Here is an 18,202-nt window from a genome sequence, read left to right on the forward strand (position 1 = left end):
ATTTCAAAAAGCATCCCTAGCACCATAGTAATGATTAAACCAGGAGGGACAGTTGTTAACACAGAACATAGAACATATTGTAGATGAAGGTAAGCAGGATGGGTCTGGGCAACCAAAATAATTCTAAAGCCATGGATTCATATGACTGAGATCCTTATGTCCAGGTTAAGGAGTGAGCATATGAGCTGAGCCTGTCTATAATAGTTTCTTTCTTATGAGAACTTTTTATCCCTTTTCTTATGAGCAAGAGCCTCCTTATTTTGATGACTTTATAAATTTCTCCTGAAAACTGCAAGGGTTTTAATGAACAAGTGCTAATGTTTTTTTTTTTTTTTTGTATTTGAAGCAATTCATTACACTGTCATTGAAATAAAATTAAATTACTTCTTTTACATTTTAAAAATTTATTTAAATTTATTTATTTAAAATTGATTACTTCTAAGGGGCCTCCCTGGTGGCACAAGGGGTTAAGCATTGCACTATGAAGCAAACGCAGCCTCTACAGCACGAGTTCGATCCCCAGACAGCCGAGGAGCAACCCACATGGTGCAGCAGACCCCTCCTGCTTCGCCCGCTGCTCCCCTTAGTAGTGTGTTTCACTCAGTCTGCCTAATGTACCCCACTCTGTCTCTGGAGAATCCTCTCACCCCCCACACCTCTGGCCTGTACCCCAGCTCTTGTATGCATAAATAAATAAATCTTTAAAAAAATAATAAAATTGATTACTTCTAAGGCTCAGGTTATGATTATCAGATGGAATATTTGAGGGATTTTTTCTAATTTAACTTTATTTGTATGCAAAATTCATAGAAGAAAGTCTTAAGTTGGGGGCCTCCCTGGTGGCGCAAGGGGTTAAGCACCACACTATGAAGCAATCCACAGCTTCTGCAGTACAAGTTCGATCCCCAAGCAGCCAGGGAGCAACCCACATGGTGCAGCAGACCTCTTCTGTCTCGCCCGCTGCTCCCCTCAGGAGTGTATTTCAGTCTGCATGTTCTGTTCCCCACTCTGTCTCTGGTGAATCCTCTCACCCCCCTGCATTTCTGGCCTGTACCCCAGATCTTGTATTTATTTATTATAAATCTTAAAAAAAAAAGAAAATCTTGTTTAAATCCAATTCTTCAATTTCCTAATCTGAATCATAATCAGATCAATCAAGAAATGTATTTTTTAATCTTTCTATTTGTTTCACTTCATCATTGAATAAAAAATTCTAGTTCTACATGTTCTTCTTCTGGAGGTTGTAATTGACTTGATGTCCGATAGGCACAGACATACATTCTTTCAATTTCACTAGATGGGGTGGGGGATGATGTGTCTTTTTAAATTCTATCCAAGTCTTCAAGGGCCTCTAAAATGAGATTAAGTTTTGTAGTAAGAGCTCGAATCTGGTGGAAACCAGTATTGAATTAAGTTTTGTAGTAATAGCCTGAATCTGGTGGAAACCATGTTCATCCGTTTTTCTCCTAAGAAAAAACTCCCAGGGCTTCCCTGGTGGCCTAAGGGTTAAGTCTCAGTGCTATCAGCACTATGGCCTGAGTTTGATCACCAGCACACCTTTCCTCTCTCCCCAGGTGCTCCCCTTAGCAGTACATTTCAGTAAATCCACCTGTTCTGCTCCACACTCTGTCTCTGCTGAATCCTCTCAACCCCCCCACACCTTTGGCCTACACTGCAGTCCTTTTATGCAAAAATAAATTAAAAAAAGAAAGAAGAAAAAACTCCCACCCCAAATTTTCTATACTGAAGTGATATTCAGTTTGGTGCTTAATATACTCAGTAATGTGTCTCTCATAGGATGTACGTGTATACCTGTGCCATCATCATAATAGTATGTAGTCCTGGTATAAAGTTCTGAACTAAATAGTTGATCAATACTTTCCCCATGTTCTTGATAACCATATGAATAACCCAAGTTTATTTAAAGATGTCCTCTGTCTCCTTTTCTTCCTTGTCCTCAGTATGGCCTCTTAAGTGACTTTGGGGGCTTCCCTGGTGGCTCAAGGGGTTAAGCACCACACTATGAAGCAATCCGCAGCTTCTGCAGCACAAGTTCGATCCCCAGCCGGCCAGAGAGAAACCCACATGGCGCAGCAGACCTCTCCTGACTCTCCCGCTGCTCCCCTCAGCAGTGTATTTCAGTCAGTCTGTCTGTTCTGTTCCCCACTCTGTCCCTGGCGAATCCTCTCACCCCCCTGCACCTCTGGCCTGTACCCCAGCTCTTGTATGCATAAATAAATAAATCTCTGAAAAAAAGAATATTAAAAAATAAAAAAAAGTGACTTTGGACATGGGAAACTTCATTTTAATCATATTCCTTCCCTTTTCTGTATGTTGCCCCTAACTTTGTGTATCATTTTACTGAACTTGCTTCAAATTCACATCTTGAACTCATCCAGCACCCTATTCTTCCTTAGATGTCTTATAACATCTAGGTGAAGTGGTACACATGGGCTTATTAACTCTTTCCTTAAGTGCTTGACTAATCTTCATCTTTAATGACTTTTTCACCAGGATCATCTAGTTTTGTTTCCTAGTTTTCTTTGTTCTCACTTGCTTCTATTATAGTCATCTTTTCTTTTTCTTTCCTATTTTGTGGCTTCTATTTCCTTGACTGATGACATGTGGATGTGCTATTTATCAATTCTTTTGATATTTTCCAATTTGCTATATCACTAAAATTACTAGCCTGTGGATTTCTGAGTTTTCCTGCTTTTATAACTTTTGGAGAACTGAACTCAGCTTCTGTTTTCACCTGGCAACCACTTGTAGTGGCTCACCAATAAGTCCTTATTGGTACCACTGACCTCAGAGCCTGCCCCAAACCCTGAGCTAATTTTTGTTTGTGATGTGAGGTAGGGTTACGACTTCATTATTTGCATATGAATATTTAGTTGTCCCAGTACAAATTATTGAAAAGATCATTCATGATCATTGGTTTATGAACTTATTTCTGAACTCTCAATGCTATGTTTATTCTTTTTTTTTTTTATAGAGGCATGTTTTTCTTTATTTATTTGTTTGCTTGTTTGTTTGTTTTGTTTATACATGCACTGGGTACAGTCAGAAGCGCGGGAGGGTGAGAGAATTCACCAGAGCCAGAGCGGGGAGCAGAGCAGGCAGAAGGACCGAAGTACACTGCTGAGGGGAGCAGCGGGTGGCAGGAGAGGTCTGCGCGCCGTGTGGGACCCTCCTCCGGTGGCCGGGGAGCAGCCGGGGATTGAACCGGCGCCGCAGAGGCCGTGGGCAGCTTCGCAACCCAGCGCTCTACCGCTGCGCCACCGGGGAGGCCCCGCTATGTTTATTCTTATGCCAGCAACACACTGTGTTAATTGCTGTAGCTTTATGATAAGTTTTGGAATCAGAAAGTGTCAGTCCTTTCTCTTTGTTTTTTTTCAAGATTGTGTCAACTATTCTGGCTCTCTCGCAACCATATGAATTTGTAGTATCAGATTGCCCATTTCTGTTAAAAAGGCTGCTGGAATTTTGACAGGTATTGCATTGACTCTGTAGATCAATTTGGAGAGTATTGCCATCTTAACGATATTAAAGTCTTCCAATTCATGAGTACAGCAGTGGTGTGTGTGTGTGTCTTTCTATTTATTTGGGTCTTTAATTTCTTTTGATAATATTTTGTAATTTTCAGTCTTGTGCTTCTTTCTTTTTTTTTTTTTTAAAGATTTGTTTATTTATACAAGCACCGGGTACAGTCAGAAGCGCGGGAGGGTGAGAGAATTCACCAGAGCCAGAGCAGGAAGCAGAACAGGCAGAAGGACCGAAGCACACTGATGAGGGAAGCAGCCGGTGGCAGGAGAGGTCTGTGCACCACATGGGACCCTCGCCCTGTGGCCGGGGATTGAACCGGCGCTGAGAGGCTGCGGGCAGCTTTGCAACCCGGCGCTCAACCGCTGCTCCACCAGGGAGGCCCCTGTGCTTCTTTTTTTTTGAAAAAAGATTTATTTATTTATGCATACAAGAGCTGGGGTACAGGTCAGCCATGTGGGGGGTGAGAAGACTCACCAGAGACAGAGTGGGGAACAGAACAGGCAGACTGACTGAAATACACTGCTGAGGGGAGTAGCAGGTGAGACAGGAGAGGTCTGCTTCGCCATATGAGTTGCTCCCTGGCGGGCCGGGGCTCAAACTCATGCTGCACAGGCTTCAGATTGCTTCATAGTGTGATGCTTAACCCCTTGCACCACCAGGGAGGTCGCTTGTGCTTCTTTTGTGTTAAATTTATTCCCAAGTATTTTATTCTTCTGATGTTATTACAAATGGGATTATGTTCTTAATTTCATTTCTGGAGTGATCATTGCTAGTATATAGAAGTACAAATTATTTTAAAAAAAAGAAGTACAATTATTTTTGTATATTGATCATTTATCCTGCTTCCTTGTACTGGCTTATTAGCTCTAACAGTTTTTTTTTTTTTTTGTGAATTATTTAGGATTTTCTACACATAAGATGCATTCATAAATTTAAAATGATCAAAATAAGAACTCTCCATTTAATAATAAAAAAAGAACTCTCCAGGCCCAAATAGTTTCACTGGAGAATTTTACCAAATGTTTGACTTTTTCACTCAATTTTCCACAATCCCATCCAGAAAATAGAAGGGGGGGGGGAAACCATTTCTCAATTAATTTAATGAAACTAGTATTACCACTGACACTACTCCAGTGAGGAGGGGAAGGCACTTCTCATTACTGTCAGAGTGGCCAGTCCAAACCCTCCATGTGGTCTCCACTGATACCTGATTGGGGGGAGAAGGAGAGAGGAAACATATGAGTCAGCAGACATGAAAGTACTAGCTCCTCACTTGAATTTCTCTGACCCCCACACTGGCAGGGGTGTTGCACCTTGTTACTGCCTTCCCAGTGTGTTCATTCGTTTTTTTTTCTGGTGCATATAGTAAGTCTCAGTGAATTGAAGAGGATTTGAACAGAGTGTTCTCTGATAACAATGAAGTTCAATTAGAAATCAACAGAAAGATTATTGAACCTGGGAAATTATCAAATATTTGGAAGCTAACATACTTCTGAATGACACAGAGCTCAAAAGGATTTTAGAATATTTTAAGCTGAATACAAAAATTTAAAAATAAAGTATTTTGAGCTGAACGTAGCAAACTTCATGACAGGCAGCTAAAGCAGAGCTTAGAGGAAAATTTAGAATGCTGAGTGCATATGTTAGAAAAAAGTTCTCAAATCAACAACTTCAACTTTCAGTTTAAAAATCTAGAAGATGAAATGAAATGCAAAGAAAACAGAAGAAAGGAAATAAGAAAGGTCAACGTAAGAATCAGGAAAATAGAAAATTATAAAAACAATAGAGAAAATGAATGGAATTGAAAACTTACTTTTGAGAAGATAAATATAGGCACACCTCAGAGATAGTGCAGATTTGGTTCCAGACCAGCACAATAAAGCAAATATCAAGAAAGCGAGTCATGGGGCCTCCCTGGTGGTGCAAGGGGTGAAGTCACAACATTATGAAGCTGTCCGCAGCCACTGCAGCACTGAATTCAATCCCCCAGGCCAGGAAGCTAACCCACATGGCACAGCAGACCTTTCCTGTTTTGTCCGCTACTCCCCTCACTAGTGTATTTCCGTCAATCTGCCTGTTCTGTTCCCCGCTCTGTCTCTGGTAAATCCTCTCAGCCCCTGTACCTCTGGCCTATACCCCAGTTCTTGTATGCTTAAATAAATAAATCTTTTTTAAAAAAGAAAACTTACATATGGCAAATAAGCACATGGAAAATGCTGTGTCATTAGTCATTAATGAAATGCAAAGTAAAACCACAAGATACTTCTGCACACCTACTTATGTACATAAATACATAAGTAGAATAAAATAAAAGAAATTTTTTAAAAAGATTGATTATATCAAATGTTGACTAAGATGTAGAAGAACTAGAACTTCTGTACATGGGTGGTGGGAATATAAAATGGTACGATCACTTTGGAAAAAATTGGGTAATTGCTTTTAAAAGTTTAATATATACGTACTATGTGACCCAGTCATTCTACACCTAAGTATTTAACCAAGAGACATGAAAGCATATGCCCATTGAAAGACTTATATGTGGATATTTATAGCAACTTTATTTATGAAAGCCAAAAATTGAAAACAACTCAATTGTTAAAATGCTTGAAAATTTTCCACATAAATTAATAATAATAGCATTCCTAGGCTCAAAAAATAACCTACCAAATAGGAACATTCTACTTTTGGATAAGGGGAAACCTGTGTAGTCAACAATAGTGCATTTATGCTTCAAAGTTGCTAAAAGACTAGATCTTTAAAGTTCTTACCACAAAATAGAAATGGAAATTATGTAATGTGATGCAGGTGTTAGCTAACCCTATGGAGTCAATCATATGGCAATATATAAATTTATCAAACCAACATATTGTATGCCTTAAACTTGCACCATATTCTATGTCAATTATATCTCAAGAAAATGAAAAAAAAAAAAAAGAAAAACAAATAAGGAATAGGGACACTGAGCATTCTGGAAAGCCTACTTCCTGAAGGGAAGTTGTAGCATAAGATAATGTTAGGATGTCTAGAGAAGAGCATGTGTGAGTTTGGAAAGCAAAGCATTTTGCTGCATTGTCATGATTTGTTTGCAATCACAACATTTCATTTATTTTTAAATTTCAAATAGCACTAAAGGAGGACTTGCCATTTTTAAAATATATCAAGAGAGATGTGGGTTAAAAGGATATAAAATTGGGGCCTCCCTGGTGGTGCAGGGGGTTGAGACACAACCTCTGAGGCAATCCACAGCCTCTGCAGCACGAGTTCCATCCCCCAGCTGGCCAGGAAGCAAACCACATGACACATCAGACCTCTCCTGACTCGTCCGCTGCTCCCCTCAGCAGTGTATTTCAGTCAATCTGCCTGTTCTGTTCCCCGCTCTGTCTCTGGTGAATTCTGTCACCATTCACACCTCTGGCCTGTACCCCAGTTCTTCTATGAATAAATAAATCTTTAAAAGAAAAGTTATAAAATTAAAATATCTTATTTCAAAGTAATTTTTCAGTATCTTTTTTTCTATTGTTTTAGATATAAGTGTGAGGTTTGTTTAAGTTATTCAATAGAGATGAGTAAAAAATGAGGTTTTCGGGCCTCCCCAGTGGCACAGTGGGTTGAGCGCTGCGCTGTGAAGCTGTCCTTAGCCTCTGCAGCGAGGGTTCCATTCCCAGCAGGCCAGGGTGATCCCCACAAGGCGCAGCAGACCTCTCCTGTCATGCCCGCTGCTCCCCTCAGCAGTATATTTCAGTCAGTCTGCCTGTTCTACTCTCCGCTCTGTCTCTGGTGAATTCTCTCACCCTCCAGCTCCTCTGACCTGTACCCCAGTTCTTGTATAAATAAATAAATCTTTTTTTTAAAAAAAATGAAATTTTCCTCTGTCTTTGTCCCACCCTAATCTTGTCCCTGAATATTGCCATTATTAATAGTTCCTGTGAATTCCTCCCCATAGTGTCTACAATATACAGAGAAAAAAAGTTGTTTAATTTGTGTTTGTTTAAAGAGCAGTGGAATCACACTAAACACAGTGTTTCATACAAATAGTTACCCCTATTCTTTTTAACAGCTGCATGTTATTCCCTTGCCTTTTGTACCTTAATTTATTTAACTACCCATTCACTCATGGAGATGTAAGCTCTTTCTAGTTGTTTGCTATTTCAACATTGCAATGGTCAGGCAATATTTGCTGTTTCTGGGCATGTATTTGTAGCAGAAAGTCATACAAGTTGGATAGCAGTGTGGTATAGAGTGGTTGAGCACAGGGACCCAATGTAAGGTGAATAATGCTGTTTTAACATTCACATTTTACTATGACTGGTTTGGGCATTTTCTTATATTTGGATATTTGTATTTGTTTAAAGAAACACTTTGCTAAAATGAGTTGAAAATGAATGGGCATAGGGCCTCCCCGGTGGCACAGCGGTTGAGCACTGGGTTGCGAAGCTGCCCGCAGCCTCTGCAGCAGCAGTTCGATCCCCAGCCACCAGGCGAGGGTCCCACATGGCACGCAGACTTCTCCTGCCACCCGCTGCTTCCCTCAGCAGTGTGCTTCATCAGTCTGCCTGTTCTATTCCCTGCTCTAGCTCTGGTGAATTCTCTCACCCTCCCATGCTTCTGACTGTACCCAGTGCTTGTATAAATAAATAAATAAATAAATCTTAAAAAAAAAAAAAAATTAAAGATCGCATAAATAAGATAATGATGTCTGTACATTTTAAAAAAATGAACAGGTATATATGCTACTTTGGAGGAGCACAGCTGTTAGAGTAGCTGAAATACATTTCCATGTTATTTACACATAAAAAATAAAACTTCTCTATTGCTAGTCTAAGTGTTAAACATATGAAGTCAAGAACAATAGAAATACAGTTTTCTGGCCTTTTAAAAAATAGACCAATGGTCTGTAATGTGCCATGGCAGTAAAACATATGGTGGGAATTAAGGTTTTCAGAGGGATAGAAAGGATGGCTTGTTTCTTTCATTGGCTAAAAGGTTATGACCTACCATGCACCATGTGACCTGTCAGGACCTACTGACCCACCAATTATCCTGTGGAAAATGGTACTAACTCTTCCTAACTTTCACCTAAATCTGCAGCTCCTGCTGTGCTCCCATCTCTGCCAAAGGCATCACATCTATCCTTTTGACCAAGCTAGAAATCTGGGGCATCATCATGCAACTGCTCCCCATCCTCACCTCTTTTGGGGGGGCCTTTGTGAGAAGGAAACAAGGTGCCATATCTAGAAGTGCTCAGCACAATTCCAGGTAGATGGTGGTCAGGAAAAGCGATTTCATTCTTTTAGCCTCTCACAGCTTTTGCTCTAACCATCAGCTCCACCCCAGTATCATCAGCTACAACAACCACCCCCACAAAATAACATTTTTTAAAGAAGTGCTCTCTTGCCAGTGACCCAGAGTTCTCTACACTGTCGCCCTAGGCTTCTGCCCTACCTGTTAAACTCTAAACCTGGAGGACTTGGTGCACAGGACACTCACCTTTCACTGGGCAGGAATAATGGAGTTGTCCATGTGGAACATATGAATTGAAAAATACCCTAATCTTTTTACTTTAGAAATATAAAGGATGCTAATGATTTCTTCTCTTCTTACAGATCAGTATTGTTATTGTCAACTTTGGAAGGAAAATTAGATGGAATGTTGGCAAAAAGATTTTTTGAGGGGAGGTCATATGGAGGTAAAGGCAGAATGTCTAAATGGTGGTGGGAAGTGAAATAAAACTCTACAGTCACCACCTCCTGACCTAGTTATAGGTTATCAGTATCTCTTCTGCCACAAAGCATATTTCTGGCCCATGTCTCCTACCACCTTCTGTTGGTGTGTGCTCAGCGACTACAAATTCGCCTTACTATGTTGATTGTCCTCAGCGAAACATAATTAAAAACATAAATGAACTGTTTCTAAAAATAATATTGTGCATTTCAAAACAAAATATTATGAGGTTTGGATTATCTGCTGTTTCGGATTATTTCTGCCACTGCTCTAGAGGGTCAAGTTTCCTCTGCAGCTTCATAACCCTTAAAAACATGTGTTTAGTTATAAACATAAATCCCTCTGGGGAATCTCCAAATGGGAATGTTTCTCTCATGTGTGAGTGAGAAATGCATGTATTACCTTTGACACAAAGGAAAGCATTAATGCTTGCCAATTTGCAGACAATTTCAAAATGTGCCCTAACCCCCAAAACTTTCTCTAGTCAGCAAAAAAAAAATTTTCTAGCATATTTGGCAATGAGCATGCATCGACTCAAGAAGTTCAATTCTTTTTTTTTAATTGTTATTATTTTTTAAAGATTTATTTATTTATTTATACAAGCACTGGGTACAGTCAGAAGCGCGGGAGGGTGAGAGAATTCACCAGAGCCAGAGGGGAGAGCAGAGCAGACAGACTGACGAAATACACTGCTGAGGGGAGCAGTGGGCGGCAGGAGAGGTCTGCGTGCCATGTGGGACCCTCGCTGGTGGCTGGGGATCGAACCGGGGCTGCAGAGGCTGCGGGCAGCTTCGCAGCCCAGCGCTCAACCACTGCGCCACCAGGGGAGGCCCAAGAAGTTCAATTCTTAACTACTGGCCTGGGACATATTGTAAAGTGTTAATCAAATGACAAATATTTTTATTTTTTAATTTTTTAAAGATTTATTTATTTATGCATACAACAGCTGGGGTAAAGGCCAGAGATGCGGGGGGTGAGAGGATTCACCAGAGACAGAATGGGGAGCAGAACAGGCAGACTGACGAAATACACTGCTGAGGGGAGCAGCGGGCAAGACAGGAGAGGTCTGCTGCGCCATGTGGTTTTCTCCCTGGCAAACTGGGGGTAGAATTCGTGCTGCAGAGGCTGTGGATTGCTCCATAGTGTGGTGCTTAACCCCTTGTGCCACGAGGGAGGCCCAACAAAATATGTTTAAATTAGCAAAGTAAGTAAGGCTGCTTTCTCCTCCTATTCTGCTGTAAAATCCAGCCCCTTCTCCAGGAACTGCAGCTATAAGCAATTTCTTGAGAATACTTTTTGGAATAACACATACAAACACATATACATATGTGTGCACTGATCCCTTCCTTTTTCACACAGATGGGTGCATATTATTCATATTGTCTTACATTATTTTTCATTTCCTGCGTCTTTGAGATTGTTCCATGTCAAGAGATTATAACGATAGCTAGCTAGATCTTTGTTAAAAAAGATCTATATATTATATAGGTTTTTTTCCTAGTTTCTTCCCTGTTATAAACAAAACTGCCATAAAACAGATACCTCCTGGCCTCCCCGGTGGCACAGCGGGTTGAGCACAGCGCTGTGAAGCTGTCCGCAGCCTCTGAAGCATGGGTTCGATTCCCGGCTGGCCAGGAAGAGACCCACATGGTGAAGCAGACCTCTCCTGTCTCACCCGCTGCTCCCCTCAGCAGTGTATTTCAGTCGATCCACCTGTTCTGCTCCCCACTCTGTCTCTGGTGAATTCTCTCACTCTCCTGCGCCTCTGGCCTGTACCCCAGTTCTTGTATAAATAAAATAAATCTTAAAAAACAAAACAAAACATGACACCTCCTTCCTTTAAAAGGGAAAATGTAAAAGATAAACCAAAGCAGAACAAAAAGCAAAATTATCTCCTATATACCAAACAACCAACTTCAACAATAACTAACCTCATGGGCAAAGTTGTTTCATGAAAATAACCCCACAAGGTTATTTTGATGAGACAACTTTCCTCCATAGGTATTCCATTATTATCTATAAAAGATAAGGACTCTTTAAAAATGACCATATACCATTATCATACATTTAAATAATGATTGTTTTTAAACAATTTATTTATTTATGCATACAAGAGCTGAGGTGTAGGCTACAGGTGTGTGTGTGGGGGAGAGGAGTCACCAGAGACAGAGTGGGGAACAGAACAACAGGCAGACTGAAATACACTACTAAGGGGAGCAGCTGGCAAGACAGGAGAGGTCTGCTGCACCATGTGGGTCAGCTCCCTGGCCAGGGACCGAACTCGCACTGCAGTGGCTGTGGACAGCTTCACGGTGCTGTGTCTTAACCCCTTGCACCACCACGGAGGCCCCCAAAATAGCAATTTTTCTTGATATGAATAACAGGTTGTCAAAGTTCAAATTTCCCTTATGGACAATTGTTTGCTGCTAATTTGTTGAAATCAGAATCCAAACAAAGTCTCCATATTGCATGTGACATGCGTCTCGTGTCTCTTTAATTTATAAATCTCCTCTCCCTTTTTTCCTTACAATTTATTTATTGACAAAATGGACTTGTTTCTCCTATAGTTTCCCACATTATGGGTTTTGCTGACTGAACTGCACGGCGTTGTTTAACATGGCCCCTCACGTCCTTCTATTTCCTGCAATCTGGCAGTTTGATCAGAAGAGACCCCATCAGCATCAGGTTTAATGCTTAGGCAAGAACACTTCCTAGCTAGCTAGATATCATTGTTATCTGAGAGAAGTATACTTCTCTCAGGGGACAAGCATTCTTATATATAAGTGGGAGTGTGACTGTAGGATCAATTCCTCTAAGTGAAATTACTTGTTCCATTTTTTATTTTAACAGCTCTTGCCAAATTACCAAATTGCCTTCCACTGAAGCCATACCATCTTACATTCCCACCTGAAATAACTACTTCCCCATATCAGTACTGTTTTATCAAACTCTTTGCACAGTCTTAGCTAATCTGATATGTGAAAAATGTCATCTTGTCAAGTGTTAATAAGATCTAGATTTGACTAGAACCAGATTTCAAATTGCTGCAGCCCTATTTCCTTGTTTCGTTAGCTCATATAAATACAATATTGCAGGTTAATGTATCTATCGTGGTGGTAACATTAGTAGTTATGTGCACAAGTCAAAGGAAATTGGGCAAAATGAACGGGTCAAATATTGGTCAACACAATGTAAAGTCTTGTGTGCAGTGCGGCTGCCTTTGGTTGGTCAGTGGAGGTGCAGTTTAAAGAAATATGTGTATACTCAGAAAATTGGTAGGCCAGCCAAATAGTTTCTATAGTGTTCTGCATAGCCTGGTTAGGAAGAAAAATAGAATAAGCTACAATCCTTGTTTAATCAAAGCTAGATGACACAGAGGGGGGTTGTTTGTTTTTATTATAGTTTAGAGTAACAGACAACTCAAGGGAAATTTATAGAATTCTTAATAATCATAACGAATTACCAGTCTCTGTGGCTTTCTCCCCATTTGTGGTTGGGGAGAAGAGATACCATTTATCTTTCAGAAAGCCAGGATTCTGTTGGATGGCAAGCTACAACAATCAGTGGGTTTTTTAACTGCCAGTTACAAGATTCATGTCAAAGAGCAGTCTTTTTTTTTTTTTTTTTAAATAATGTGCTTTTCTTTTTTTTTTTTTAAGATTTATTTATTTTATTTATATAAGCACTAGGCACAGTCAGAAGCGCGGGAGGGTGAGAGAATTCACCAGAGCCAGAGCAGGGAGCAGAGCAGGCAGAAGGACCGAAGTACACTGCTGAGGGGAGCAGCGGGCGGCAGGAGAGGCCTGCGCGCCATGTGGGACCCTCCTCAGGTGGCCGGGGAGCAGCCGGGGATGGAACCGGCGCTGCGGAGGCTGCGGGCAGCTTCACAACCCAGCGCTCAACTGCTGCGCCACCGGGGAGGCCCTCAAAGAGCAGTCTTGAAGCACAGCTGCAATGCTGGAAATGTTCTTGGTCTTCCCTGTCCAAAACAGTGGCTATTGAGTTCAGGAAGTGTGGCTAGCAAGACTGAGGAACTGCAATTTTGGTGTTCATTTTCTTGAATTAAACATTAAGCACAAAGTAGCCACATGTGGCTATTGTCTAATGGTGCTGCTTTTAACTAAAAATGGTTCTTTACTTTTCCCTGAAAGATCGAGCCATTGCTAAAAATAACATCGCACTCCAACATGAACTCATGAAGCATTTTACTATTCATGCTCTCCTGAGGACGAGGTGCCAGAGAACTTTCCACACCATGAGCATTCCACTTAGAGTCAGCGACAATGATAATTTACTTCTTTACGCAAAGTGGAAGAGGTCCTGGTCTCTGGCAAAGGCAAACTTGCTCATGTGGCACAATACGCTTCAAAGTACAGCTAAGGAAAAGACCGAAACTCCCGAGAGACAATAGTCAAAGCAGGAACAGCACTGCTAAATTCTTTGACTTTAACTGAGTTGGATTTTCTTTTTCTCCAAATATCCTGAAGCCTGACTCCTCTGGCTGCTTCACACGGTGGAAGTAGGCCTGGAGTTACTAACCAGGCTTCCTTTTGCAGACTTTTTAAAGTGGAATTTCAGATTCATTAGAACAAAAGGATGCACTTTTCTCGACCTCGGGAGCTTGTGACCACTGCGAGATGAAAAGAGTAGTGACACTAAGGAAAACTATTGTCCAGGAAAAAAAAAGCCTCTCCAAGGGGCACCAGGAATCCACAATAAAATCCCAGTTTCCAAGAAAATCCAGGCATTTCCATCAAAAAAGCCTGGAAAGATAAATAGAATGTCCTTAAAAGCCGCAGGTTTTTAATAATACAAAATGTCTAAGTCCAGGGTAAACAAAGAGCTAAGAAAAACTAACATCTACTAACTCAAGTTTCTCAAGACCCAGGTCGTGACCTAGAGCCTGATCACAAGGTATTTTCAAAAGAACTGCTTTTCCTGGCTTGCGATGAGTTTATTTTGTGGCACGTATTTGGCGACAGAGTTCCACAACTGCACAGACATTTTAAAGCCAGGTGACTTACTATGACCCAGTTCACAACAGCGAGAAGTGAGATTTGGGGGTTAATTTCAAAAGTGATGCCAACGCATTCCATGGAATAAGCAAAATGAACCAGGCTAATTTGCTGAATGGCAAGCCAATACTTGTTTGCATCTTGTCATTATCTGGATGCATGAATTCCTTTCTCACCTGCTTTTCCAGAATGATTATGACATTCTCTAAAATGTGAGGAATTCTGCATCCACAATGCTTTTCTCAATGAACAGTGTTTAAGTCTGGTCCTCTCTGAGTTCAACCCTCTAGGAGGGAGAAGTCAAGAGACCTTTCTTTCCTTTGTTGTAAGAGCCATTTCAACTCGCTGCTATACCACATCCTTTCTCGGACCAGCTGACTTCCAGGAACTAACTTGTGGTTGAAAAACAGAGTATTTTCCATTGCAGTCTCTAGTAGTTATTTATTGACATTATTCATGTCTTCAGAAGGTGTGCCCCAGGGATTTTAGGATGGACTACTTAAAATAAAAAGCAACAACTCAGTGCAATAAACAAAAACCAGAAGTCTTGCTCAACCACCTAAATAGTAATTCATTTGTTTTTATACTTAGCATTTTGTTCACTCAGATAGGTAGGCTCTGAACATGTTAAAAGCCAGCACACAACTAATTTCCTGTGGCCCCTAAAGTGTTTTTTCCCGTCATTTTATAAATAAGCCAAGAATATGTAATGTTTCTTTTTAAAATTCTGTGAGGTCACACCTCCGAAGAATTAATCTGTCACCCTTGAGTCACTACTCTTCACTGGGACTAGCTTAGTAGCCTTCCCAGTTTCTTATCCAACAATGGTTTGAGACCATACTCTTTGGTCCTTGAGTATTTATTGAATGTAAACTGTTTGGATTTTTTAACAATTTATAATAAATTACATAGGCTGGCAAAAGGAAAGCATTATATAGCAGGCTGTCGTCATGCTTTTTAAAAGAACAGTATTCCAAGCACTTTTAAAAAGTCAGGTTGAGGTTGTGTGACAAGGCTCAAGTTGCACAGCCATCTCCACTTTGAAACATAATATAGAAAAGCCGTGTTTTTTTTTTTTAAATAAGAAATCAAGTGTGTTTTGTGCTTAAGTGGGAAACATTTCAACATTTAAACTATGGTCAAGCCCTCACTTTGAAATAGAAGAATCGGAGGAAAGAGCTGTGGCTAGTTTGTTGCTGAAAGAATCTTTGTGAGATCTTACTGCTGTCGCTGATGCTGAAATGGCCACCAGTACTAATCCCAAAGGTCAAGCTGGTAACAATGCTTCGGAGTAGTGTATTTTACCATCATTAAAAAAACAAACACATCTATAAAATAAAAGGGCTAAACCCAACCTCCTCATACTGATGATTGTACAATTTCGATTTTGTTGATGACACATTTGTTAAGGGCTCAGAATTAGGGCAGTAGGGAATTGAAGTAAGGGCATGATAGTGTCTTAATCCTTAAAGAACTTAATATGTTGTTGGCCTGGTGAAGCATTTTGAAAACAATTAAATGCTTAACTAAAAGCATGAACCAAGGTAAGGAAAGAGGAATCCACTATAACTGTGTGTTCTCAAAGGCAGAAATGTTTTGTTTTGTTTTGCAAATGCTGATACAATTTTGTAAACAACATTTTAGCAGGAAAGACAAACCTTTGATAAAGTACTTATTAGTGAGAATAGACTTGTTACACTGTTGCCCCTCCTACATTTCTAGTAGGGAAGTGTTAGAACAACAAGGGTGTAATAATAGATACTAAATTACTTGAAGTCAGATTATCTGTTTCAGCTTGTTCACTTGTATCTTTAAGTTAGTCTGTTCAACAAGCTGCACTTTCTTGACCAGATGACCTATAAGGGTCATTTCCGGCTCTACAATTCTATGGTTTTTATGAACACTCTTAGAGTAGGTGTTTGATCTTATTCCTCTCTCTCTCTCTCTCTCTCTCTCTGTGTGTGTGTGTGTGTAGGTGTAGGTACAGACCCACACAGAGAGATGCAAACCCTAAACATGTGCTATGTATCAGTTGCTATGGGCTGAATCCCTCCTAGGTCTAGCTGACCGGGGAGGAACTGAAACTGAGTTGTGCCTCTACCAGTGACTCAAATGATTGCCCTGGGTCTAGAGCATGGTAGGTAGGGCTGGGGTGGAGTGGAGAGGTGGTTAAGCTTGGGGGCCTGGAATCATGCCCCACTTAAGGCAGTTAAAGAACTTCAGTTTCCTCCATCGTAAAATGGAGAGAAGGTAAAAGATAAATTTGTGGGGTTGTTGTGAGGATTTTGTGACTTTGTGTTTATAAAGCTAAGGCTCTGAGCAGCATACCCTGTCATCATATATAGTCAATAAACACTGTTATTATGAGATAAATATGGAGTGAGTCCTTTATTAACAAAGATGGCTTGATAACCTGGACACACTGACAAAGGGATAGAAACAGCTGACAGCCACACTGTGGGTGACAAATAAGAAAGAGGGAGGCATCGTAGCTGGCACCATCAAAAGAGTGGTTGGTGCCAAAAGACAGCAAAATCCCCCTAAATCCGACTTGTCTTGTCTGGTGGCCACTCAGGACCTGTGCTATTGGGCACTTGAAATGTGTTTAGTCTGAAACAGGGTATTCTGTACATAGAAAATGCACACCATGTTTGAAAGACCCTGATACCAAACGAAAGGTAAAAGAGGTCGCCAATAATTTTAATATTAATTACATGTGCACATGAGTGCATTTGGGATACAGTGGGTTAGATAAACATATTGTTGAACTTATTTTCACCTATTTCTTCAATATAGCTACAAAACTTTTTAAATTACATGTGCGACTTGTACTAACTTTCTATTGGATAGCGCTGTTCTAAAGTGTTAAAGGGGCCACCTGGCCTTGTTCTTACAAAGTCTCCCCACGAAGTTGGTCATGGGAAGCCAAGTGACTGTGTCCTAGAAAGTTCTATTTCCCTCCCTCTCCGAAGATCTTAAGGAAGACGTTGATAGGCTTTCATCCAAAGGATTAATCCAAATGCTCCCATCATGGCTTTGCCATATTTCCTTGGTGATGACAATAAAGATTTCAGAAATGGTACTGATTCCGGACAACCTGGCTTCAGGTCATGTCAAATGACTTACCCTCACTTTATCTTCTAGAATGGATGATTACCTACCCAATGGAATCACAGAGTAAGATATGTGTAGAATGTATTAAGAGCAGTGCCTGGCACATAGTCAGCTTTGGGGAGCTGATGGAGTAGAGAGAGAAGCTCAAATAAGTTTTAAGGGGTTAGGTAGGAGTGAGGAGCAGGCTTTGTGAATTTGAAGCCAAGAAAGGGGTACAGATTGAGTATAGTTGTGGCACTGGAGTTTGCCAAGAAGGGAGAGTCAAGTAAGGTAAGTGGAGACCTGTGTTCACATCCTCTCTGCTGCCAATGGAAAGAGGGATAATCTCAGCCATCTACCTCACAGGCTTCTGGAGAACTCTAGTGAATTCACACTGGTGAATACCAGGGCATTGATATGCTTTGAAAAAAAATTTTTTTAAGATTTATTTATTTATTTATTTATACAAGCACTGGGTACAGTCAGAAGCACGGAAGGGTAAGAGAATTCACCAGAGCCAGAGCGGGGAGCAGAACAGGCAGACTGATGAAGTACACTGCTGAGGGGATCAGTGGGTACAGAGGGAGAGGTCTGTGTGCCATGTGGGACCCTCGCTTGGCAGTCGGGGATCGAACTGGCACTGCAGAGGCTGCGGGCAGCTTCGCAGCGCAGCGCTCAACCGCTGCACCACCAGGGAGGCCCTGCTTTGAAAATTTATAAAACAAAACAATATATCGATTTATGTGCTTTGAAAATTATTGAGCTCTTAAACTGGGGTCACAAAGCATTCTTCTCTTTCTAGATACCCAGTACATGACTTTAACAAA

The sequence above is a fragment of the Talpa occidentalis genome, unplaced genomic scaffold, assembly GCF_014898055.3.
Source record: "Talpa occidentalis isolate TD23 unplaced genomic scaffold, MPIMG_talOcc4v2.1 talOcc4.15, whole genome shotgun sequence".
Taxonomy (NCBI): domain Eukaryota; kingdom Metazoa; phylum Chordata; class Mammalia; order Eulipotyphla; family Talpidae; genus Talpa; species Talpa occidentalis.